Source organism: Bison bison, unplaced genomic scaffold, assembly GCF_000754665.1.
Source record: "Bison bison bison isolate TAMUID 2011002044 unplaced genomic scaffold, Bison_UMD1.0 scf7180017863958, whole genome shotgun sequence".
Classification (NCBI taxonomy): Eukaryota; Metazoa; Chordata; class Mammalia; order Artiodactyla; family Bovidae; genus Bison; species Bison bison.
Genome location: NW_011494530.1, coordinates 105,150 through 115,296, shown reverse-complemented (window position 1 = coordinate 115,296; position 10,147 = coordinate 105,150). Strand labels below are relative to the sequence as shown.

Below are 10,147 nucleotides of genomic sequence, written 5' to 3'. Positions count from 1 at the left end.
GAGATGGTTGGATGGCATCACCGACTCAATGGACATGAGTTTGGGTGGACTCTGGGAGTTGATGATGGACAGGGAGGCCTGACATGCTGCGGTTCATGGGGTGGCAAAGAGTGGGACACGACTGAGCGACTGAACTGAAATGATATGTGCTCAGAATTTTTCCCAAAAAGGATATCAACCCTATAACTGATTTCACACCATGAGGATCTTTTCTATTTATCTTCCCCTCAATCCTTATTTCAATATTTATGAAAGCAACCTTACCAGTCCATCTCAATAAATTTTGCTGGCTAATTTTTTTTAATAAAACTTTCTCCAGTGAAACACAAAATTAAAATAAAGAAAATACTCATACCAAAAATATTAACAAATATTAACAAAATCACTAATAGATGCTAATTATGTATTATGAGTTAAAGTAGTTTATTTTTGTTATTTGGTACTTTACAAATTTGCAAGTAGCAAAAATATTAGTGCAAGACTGTGTTAGGAAAGAGGATGTAGATGGCTGTCTCTGCAGTATCCACAGACCTTGGAATGAACTGTAATAAAGCTTCCTTTAATGGAAGCAAACTCAGAACCACCAAGGCATCCAGAAGGGAGTCTCCAGGTGCAGAGAGCAGCTCTCACCACAACTCCACTTCTTTGAAGATTTTCTGGATAACCCTCGAGGGGACCACAGGTGGGGTTTTTCCACATAATATGGTCCTGGTTTCATTTTTATTCAAACAAGGGTCAGAGAGGAGGCTGGAACTTTGATTACAGGCTTTCTTAAAGGCTCAATTAAAACTACAAGGAAAGACAAACACTAACCAAAAGCAAGGCAATCTTGTTTTATACAACTCACATTTCTCACCTTTCAGTTGGTGCTTCTTCTCAAGGAACCTCTGTGGCCTGATTTTGTTTGTCCCCAACACCAGGGACTGATTCTCTGTCTTTGCCCGCTGTCCACATTCCGGAAGGTGAGGAGATGAGAGAGAGCAAAAGAAGCTCCCCTTCCCAGCTGTGCTGTTTCCCTTCTTAAAAGGGATGCTAGGCCCATTTGATGTTAATTGTCAAGGCCGACGTAGCCTAGTAGGTACATCAGAATCACCTGCAGGGCTTGGTAGACCACAGGCTGCTAGGCTTCAGCCACAAAGATTCTTGATTCAGTAGGTCTGGGGTCACAGAGTTTGCACGTCTAGTGAGAGGCGAGTTTGCATGTCTAATGAGAGGCGAGTTTGCATAGCTCACAAGGTGCTGTTTCCTGGACCATAATTTGAGAATCTCTGACTGAGTCTATGTCTATTACAGGTGATACATTTAGGTTGTACAGGAAGGATAGTTTAAAAAGAATCTTATTGCCAAGCACAGGCTGGAAGCACACTGTGACCTTGCTGCTACTGCTGACCTTGCTACTATCGCCTTTTATAGTCTGTGGTGGAAAGCATAAAGTGGCCGAAAATGCTGGCTCTTTCTCCTATATAGCTACAGGGCCTTGAGAGGAATGCAGGAGTACCACCATGCATCCTTAGCTTGCAGGGCCCAGAAAATCTAGCAACAAGGTACAGGCCTCTCGTCCAGGGGCCCAGGCAGCCCCACCTCTGGATCATTCCTTTCCCTATCCCAACTTCACAGGAAATATGTCCTTATTACATCAGTTCTCAAAGTGTGTTTTTGAGAATTGTGGGAGTCTGTGAGGTCAAAATTATATTTAAAATAATATTTAGAGAATATTTGTCCTGTGGCATAGATGGCTTTATAAATGTTATTTTATAAATTATTTTATAAAATTATTTAGTAATTAATTTTATAAAATTATTTAGTAAATAAATATTTAATTATTTTTAGGTTTAATTTCTAATATGGTGTGTGTGTGTGTGTGTGTGTGTGTTAGTCTCTGTTGTGTCTGACTCTTTGCAACCCATGGACTGTAGCCCACCAGGCTCCTCTGTTCATGGAATTTTCCAGGCGAGAATACTGTTGTGGGTTGCTATTCCCTTCTCCAGGGGATATGGCATATTCTGATATTTAAAAAAAAAAAAAAAAAGCCCAGTTAACAAAAAGCTTGTGGGACTGTACAATAATTTATTAGTTTAACTGAGGTGCAATGTATATACCATAAAATTCACCCACCTAATATGTACAGTTTAATGACTTCTAATAAATGTTTGTTAAGTTTATTTTATTCAACCATCATCACATCCACTTCTAGTATACATCTGTCTTTCCAAAAGATCCCTCCTGATCTATCACAGTCAGTCCCTACTCCTATCCTCAGCTCCATGCAACCAGATACCTTTCTGTCTCTCTAGTTTTATTTTTTTAGAATCATCACATGTATGAAATCATATTACACATAGTTGCCGGGGCCCGGCCCCAGCTGATCCAGGGTATTCGAAGGAGAGACGGTGTAGGCGACCTATTTATTTGTTTATTTATCAAAGATGTAAAGAATAATAGAATGAGGATAGCTCAGTAGGAAAATTCAGTGGAGAAAAGAAGCTGAGTAGCTTTACGCGGAAAATCAATATAACCCGTGACACCGGGTTAGCTCTGACCACGGAGGCCGCAGGTGCCCTCTCAAATAGTGGAAGGTGCCCCACCTTAGACATCTTCTCAAGTGGGTCTTAGAAGCCCAGGCAAATAAATGGTCACAGAGGATATCCGCGCTCCAGATGGAGACTCAGCTGGAAACTGAGGGGAAGAATGACATGGGGAGACCAAGCTTTGGTGAGCAAGGCCCGTAGCTTTATTTTCAACAGGGGTTTTTATACCCTAAGTTACACATAGAGGATAATAGGGGATGCAAAGTCAGCAGTCTTTGATCCTTATCAAAAACCAGGGTTTCTATCCTGCAAATTTATCGTATACAAATGGTTTAGGTGATTTACATCATCTTCTGGCCAGAAGGCCTATTAACTTTATGACTCTTGACAAAGGTTTGTCAACCGTAAGACTTATTTTCTCTAAGAGCAATTATTTTAAGGTTTGGCGCCATCTTCCGAAAGTGTTAGATAAAATTGCATTCCTATAGGGCAGATGTGTAATGGGTTTACAACAAAGGAAAAAATTTATTACCTTAAGGGTCTAAAGTTGCTAGCACCAAGGCCACTACTTATTTTTTCTACATACCAACTATATTAATTAATACACATTCAAGGATACAATACAGGGGATGTGGAAACTTGGCAGCAAGCATTGGCTCATCAATGAAATCTTTTACTAGTTTTATTCTGACGGTTTCTAACTCTCTGAGAGGCTCTAAGCTATTTGAATATCTTAAGCTTCCTGTGCCCCTCGAGGCTGGGAGACTGTAAACAATCGTATGCATAGCTGTAGGAGTCCGGGTAAACTTGTCAGGCAAGTTAGAGAGCCATATGTGGGGTTTGGATTTAAACACTCCTAATTGCCCAGGAACTATATTAATTGGAGCTGTAAGTTAACTCTTTGACAGAGAGAGCGAGATGGTGGTGGGCAACAGCCCCCAGTAAAGTCAGAGGTGAGAGCACAAAGCAATAAAGTAGGCAGACTCTGGTTTGTTGGGGGTAGATGCTCAAGAATATCCGGGGGGACTCCCGAGGCTTGATCCTGCCTTTGCGTATGCCGAGCCTCCTTCCTCATGACCTTTGTCACGAGTGGAATGTCTCTCACCGGCTCCCGGCACATAGTCCTTTGTGTCTGGCCCCCTTCACTTAACAAAATATTTTGAGTTTATTGTGCCTTTTTCGTCAATGTAGTTTATTCCATTTTAGCTGAATAGCATTGCATTTTATGAATATATTGTAATTTACATAATTATCCATTAAATAATGGGCATTTGGATTATTGTGAGTTTTTATCTAATGTGAATAACACTGCTATGAAATTTCATGTGTCTTTCATTTATTGTGGGTAGATATTGATGTGTGGAAGTGCTGAGTTACTTGTTTTATATATTTAATCATTTAAGAGTCTGTAAAACTGTTGTTCAGGATAGCTGGACCATTTTGTTTATTTTTGGACCATTTTATTATGTTACCAGCTATTTACAAGAGTTCTAATTCCTCCACATTCTCACCAGCATTTAGTATTGTTTGCCTTCATTACTTAAGCCATTTCACTTTTTACTGTGTAGTGGTATCTCATCGTAGTTTTAATATGCACATGTATTACTAATAACTAAGGATGTTGAGCATCGTTTTATGTATGCTAGACTAGATGTCTGTTTCCCTCAAAACTCATATGTTAAAGCCTAATCAGGTTTACATGGTGGCTCAGACAGTAAAGAATCTGCCTGCAATGAAGGAGACCTAGATTTAATCCCTGGGCTGGGAAGATCCCCTGGAGAAGGGAATGGCTATCGACTCCAGTATCTTGCCTGGAGAATTCCCAGGACAGAGGAGGCTAACAGGCTAATCAACATTGTAATAATGTTTGGAGGTAGGACTTCTGGAGATGACTAGGTTATAAGGGTGAAGCCATCATGAATAGAATTAGAGTCCTATTGGAGAGAGCACCCTTACTCACTCTAACCTGTGAGGGCACCAGGAGACACCGAACCAGGAGGCAGGCCTTCAGCAGACGGCACATCTGCCAGCATCTTGACCTTTGACTCTTCAGCCTCTAGAACTATGAGATATAAGTTTCTGGGGCTTAAAAGCCATCCAGTCTATGGTATTTTTGTCCTAGAAGCTAGAACAGACAAAGGCAAGGTCCTTATTTGCCATGGAGATATTAATACTTTCTTTGGTGAAGTGTCTACTCAAGTCTTCTAGTTCGTACCATGGTTTCCTTTGGATTATTGGTCTTATTGAATTGTAAGTGCTCTTTTGGATGCAAAACCCTTAGCTGATACATGTTTCACAAATTTTTTTCTTTCAATCTATAGCTTATCTTTTAATTTTGTTAAATATCTCATTTGAAGAATGAAAATTTTAATATTGATGAATACAATCTAGCAGCTTTTTATTTTGTTTCATTTTGGTGCCATGTGCAAGAAATCTTTGTTAACACGAGGTCACTAATTTTTCTTTTTTATAAATACAATTAGATCAATGATCCACTTTTAGTTAAATTTTTATATGGTATAATGTGAGGATGAGGTTCATTTTGCATATAGTCTCAGTGTTTAAGCTCTATTTGTGGAAAATATTTGTCCTTTCCATTTTTTTATTTATCTTGGTATCTTTGTTGAAAATTAATTGACCATGGTGTTATCTATTTCTGGATTCTAACTCTGCTTCATTGTTGTACATATTTATATATTTCACTTTATGCTAACACCACATTCTGTGTTCATTATAGTCTTCATTACAGTAAATGTACTATACATTTTTAAGCTGGGTAATGTAAATCTTCTAACTTTGTTATTTTTGAAAAATATTTTGAGTACATTAGGACTTTTGTATTCCACAATGATTTTAATAATTTATTAACATATCATTTTTACAGAGTCCAGAGAACCCAGAATCCCTGACCTAATTGAATTTTTCCTACAAATGATGAGACCAATTATAGGAATTTAACAAGTGAGCACACACTTGCAATTAAATGATTTTTTACTTCTTTCCTTTAAAAATTAGAAAAGGAATTTAGTTTAACTGTCAGCAGGCTTAAGACTTTCCTAAGCAGATTTATATGCTTAGTTAGTAAGGTGAAAGTGAAGTCGCTCAGTCGTGTCCGACTCTTCGCGACCCCATGGACTGCAGCATACCAGGCTCCTCCGTCCATGGGATTTTTCAGGCAAGAGTACTGAAGTGGGTTGCCACTGCCTTCTCCTAAATCAAATGTTACATAACCTAGCCAGGCCTAATACCATGGCCCCAGCCCTTGCCCTCGGCAATGGTTCACACCCTGAAGAGTGGCTTCTCTCTGGATCCTAAACAAATCTACCTCTTACCCCTTTGTCTCTCAATGAATTTTTGCGATGAGACATCAGAGCCTGAGTTTCATTAGTTTTAGCCAGGCTTGAGTCCCGGGAGAGAGCTGAAGGACAGGAGGAAAAAGCAGTGGGAAAAACGTGCCAAGGAATCCCCTTCATAGCCCACTGGAAAATTTGCTAAATAACTGACCAGTGCTCGCAGTTTCATTGGTCTGATCCTTGGCACAGAGAATAGAAAGGACAGAACCCCCACCGGCTTGGGTAACAGCTACTGGGGCTCAGCAGATAACGCCTTTGGGACATGCTGAGGAGTAGCCTCTCCAGAGTCCCTCAGTTGTGCCCCTGCCGCCCGCCTGTTCACGGGAGGTTCGAGGAAACAAGAAACGAGAGATTGTAAAGGTCCCTCCAGCCATAGGAGCGAGGACCTCTTACCTTAACCGGAGGTCTTCTGGACTCTGAGACTGGGCCGCGTGAGCTTTCTGCTGAGTTCTTTTTTCGCTGTCCTGGTTTCCAGCACGATGGGCCTTCCCCTGCACTGGGTTTCTTCACATTCTGTTTCTAGTGCGGGAGCTTCGCTGAGTTGGGCTCCTGCTGTGCTTGGCCTCTTCCATGCGGAGGTTGTTTCAGCCAGGTTAAACCTGAGTCACAGCACCATAGATGTCACGCGAGTGTATGTTCCTCGGTTCTTTGTCTCGTCACAACAAAGATTTGGAGCGACAGACATTAAAGCCCTCAGCGCGTCACAGCTCTCGGGTCTTGGACAAATCGTGTTATAGCTCTTAGGCAAATCAGCGTTACAGCTCTATTTTATTTAGAAGATAACAGGAGAGAGAGAGTTAAAACTTATGTAATTACTTTCACTTAACTCTGAACTATAGATTTTTACATTATTGTTTTGACATTTACAAATTTATATGTTTTCTTTAATTTAATTTTGATATCTAGAGAAAAGTTCTAGGTTTTGTGTAGTTTTGTATTTAGCATTGAAACCTAAAAGTTAATTGTTAAATGAGGAACAGTTAAACCAAATAAAATTATAAATGTTCCATAATTCTCATTTGGGCCTTGACATTTGAAGGGAGAAGTACAGTTCAATAGAAAGCATTCATTCTCCTGCACAAGATCCTATATATATCAGTATGTATATATATGTGTGTATATATATATGTGTATATATATATATATATACTGAATAATCTATATATCAGTCATAAGAAGACTACGGTGGGATGCATCTGTGGAGGAGCTCCTTGGCTTGTCACATTTTATTTCTAACTCACACCATCAGCCATGGACACCTAGGCAGCACTTAGAAAGTGGCCATACTCAAAGTACTAGAGAACAAAGGTCTTTTCCCTTTTAGCTCTTTCTCTTTTCATTGTATATTCTTATACTTCTTCCCCAAGTCTTTTTGTGCAGCAGAGACATTACTTTGCCAACAAAGGTCCATCTAGTCAAAGCTATGGTTTTTCCAGTAGTCACGTATGGATATGAGAATTGGACTATAAAGAAAAGTAAGCACCGAAGAATTGATGCTTTTGAACTGTGGTGTTGGAGAAGACTCTTGAGAGTCCCTTGGACTGCAAGGAAATCAAACCAGTCCATCCTAAAAGAGATCAGTCCTGGGTGTTCATTGGAAGAACTGATGCTGGAGCTGAAACTCCAGTACTTTGGCTACCTCATGCGAAGAGTTGACTCATTGGAAAAGACCCTGATGCTAGAAAAGATTGAAGGCAGCAGGAGAAGGGGACGACAGAGGATGAGGTGGTTGATGGCATCACTGATTCAAGGGAAGTGAGTTTGAGCAAACTTCAGGAGTTGGTGATGGACAGGGAGGCCTGATGTGCTACCATCCATGGGATCACAGAGTCGGACACGACTGAGTGGCTGAATTGAACTGAACTGAGCTTCTTAAGAGAGTAGCCAGTTTTCGGTCTACTTCTTTGTATTTAAGACAGAACTTGGTGAGGTTTGGCAGAAGGTAGGCTGGAGTGGAGGGTGACACTTTTGGAAAAGTGCAAATGTGGCATATGAAACTGAACATCAATTTCAATTCAGAATAGGCAATATTCCACTTATATTGTTAAGGAGATTTAATTATACAAGGGACATATCCCAAGTGGGTTTGTGATCTTCTCATGAATTTCCTCTCTTTCTCCTCAGAAATATGTAATAACACATACACACTTCCAAAAATAATTCACCTGCTGGTCTTGAGAATGAAGAAGTTTGAGCTCTTACTGAAATGTCTGCATAACTGGGATCTTACAAGTGGCCCAAAGACCTAAAAATAAAGTCTAATGGCCAAGACCAGTGCTCTGAAGAAGACATTATAAAGTCATTAGTATATAAGGAGAATAATCTTCCACCCAATGACAACCACTTGTTCAAGTCTACCCAGTCATTGAGGGAATGGGGGGAAAATAGCTTTAAATTTTTTTTCTGAACAACTGTGCAAACTTAAATACTTAGACTTATAACTTGAGAAAGTTTTGCTCTTTGACAGAATTAGTCCTGGAAGCTTAAAAATATGTTAAAAATCACTCCAGAACCAAAACACACAAGAAACATTAGACTTGAATAGAGAGCAAGTAGGGAAAGGGATGGTGGAAGTGACGTCCAGATGGAGGAAGCAGCATGTTCAAAATTCAAAGTGCAACCCTCAGAATAGGAGAAAATATTTGCAAGTGAAGCAACTGACAAAGGATTAATCTCTGAAATATACAAGCAGCTCATGCAGCTCAATATCAAAGAAATGAACAATCCAGTCAAATAATGGGCAGATACAAAAATGGCCGAGGAGTAGGTGGACATGGAGTATGTCTGTCTCCACGGATACATCAGGAATACAGCTTAGACACAAAAGGGCACACAGAACACCAGCTGAGAGCAGACAGGAGGACCTGACCAGTGGAAAAGAATATATAGAACACACAAAACTTAGTAGGATAAAGGAACTAGGGGGAAAACAGGAGTGTTAGTAGGACTAGACCTGCCCTCAGCAGGTGGGGGCATTTCAATGCAGGGGTCCAAATCCCCACATCGGGGCAATTGTCTGAGTCAGAGGAGAAACATTTAAGTATGAGAGTGAAACAGCTGATCTGTGGCAGCCTAAATGGAATGAGAATCAGACATATGGCTGCTTGCCACAGCCATACAGTCAGTTCAGTTCAGTTCAGTCACTGTCGTGTCCGACTCTTTGCGACCCCATAGACTGCAGCACGCCAGGCCTCCCTGTCCATCACCAACTCCTGGAGTTTACTCAAACTCATGTCCATTGAGTCGCTGATGCCATCCAACCATCTCATCCTCTGTCGTCCCCTTCTGCTGCCTTCAATCTTTCCCAGAATCAGGGTCTTTTCAAATGTGTCCATTCTTCTCACCAGGTGGCCAAAGTATTGGAGTTTCAGCTTTGATATAAGTCCTTCCAATGAATATTCAGGACTGATTTCCTTCAGGATAGACTGGGTGGATCTCCTTGCAGTACAAGGGACTCTCAAGAGTCTTCTCCAACACTACAGTTCAAAAGCATCAATTCTTCAGTGCTCAGTTTTCTTTATAATCCAACTTTCATATCCATACATGACTACTGGAAAAACCATAGCCTTGACTAGATGGACCTGTGTGGGCAAAGTAATGTCTCTGCTTTTTAATATGCTGTCATATTATATGTTGGTCATAACTTTTCTTCCAAGGAGCAAGTGTCTTTTAATTTCATGGCTGCAGTCACCATCTGCAGTGATTTTGGAGCCCCAAACAGTGTCACTATTTCCACTGTTTCCCCATCTATTTGCCATGAAGTGATGAGACCAGATGCCATGATCTTAGTTTTCTGAATGTTAAGTTTTAAGCTAATTTTTTCACTCTCCTCTTTCACTTTCATCAAGAGTCTCTTTAGTTCTTCTTCACTTTCTGCCATAAGGGTGGTGTCATCTGTATATCTGACATTATTGATATTTCTCCCAGCAATCTCGATTCCAGTTTGTGCTCCATCAAGCCTAGAATTTCTCATGATATACTCTGCATATAAGTTAAATAAGCAGGGTGACAATATACAGCCTTAACATACTCCTTTTCCTATTTGGAACCAGTCTGTTGATCCATGTCCAGTTCTAACTGTTGCTTCCTGACCTGCATACAGATTCCTCAAGAGGCAGGTCAGGTGGTCTGGTATTCCTATCTCTTTCAGAATTTTCCACAGTTTATTGTGATCCACACAGTCAAAGGCTTTGGCATAGTCAGTAAAGCAGAAATAGATATTTTTCTGGAACTGTCTTGTGTGTGGGTTTTTTTTTTTTTTTTTTA

General features: G+C 40.3%; 1 protein-coding gene across 1 annotated transcript in view; it reads right to left on the bottom strand.

Moving 5' to 3' along the window:
- Positions 1 to 997, bottom strand: part of TRIM77 (tripartite motif containing 77) — a 20,211-nt gene extending 19,214 nt beyond the window's left edge. The window contains exon 1 of the mRNA XM_010833925.1: positions 857 to 997. The gene's annotated coding sequence lies outside the window, so the exon portion shown is untranslated. The remainder of the gene's footprint in view (positions 1 to 856) is intronic.
- Positions 998 to 10,147: the final 9,150 nt, after the last annotated feature.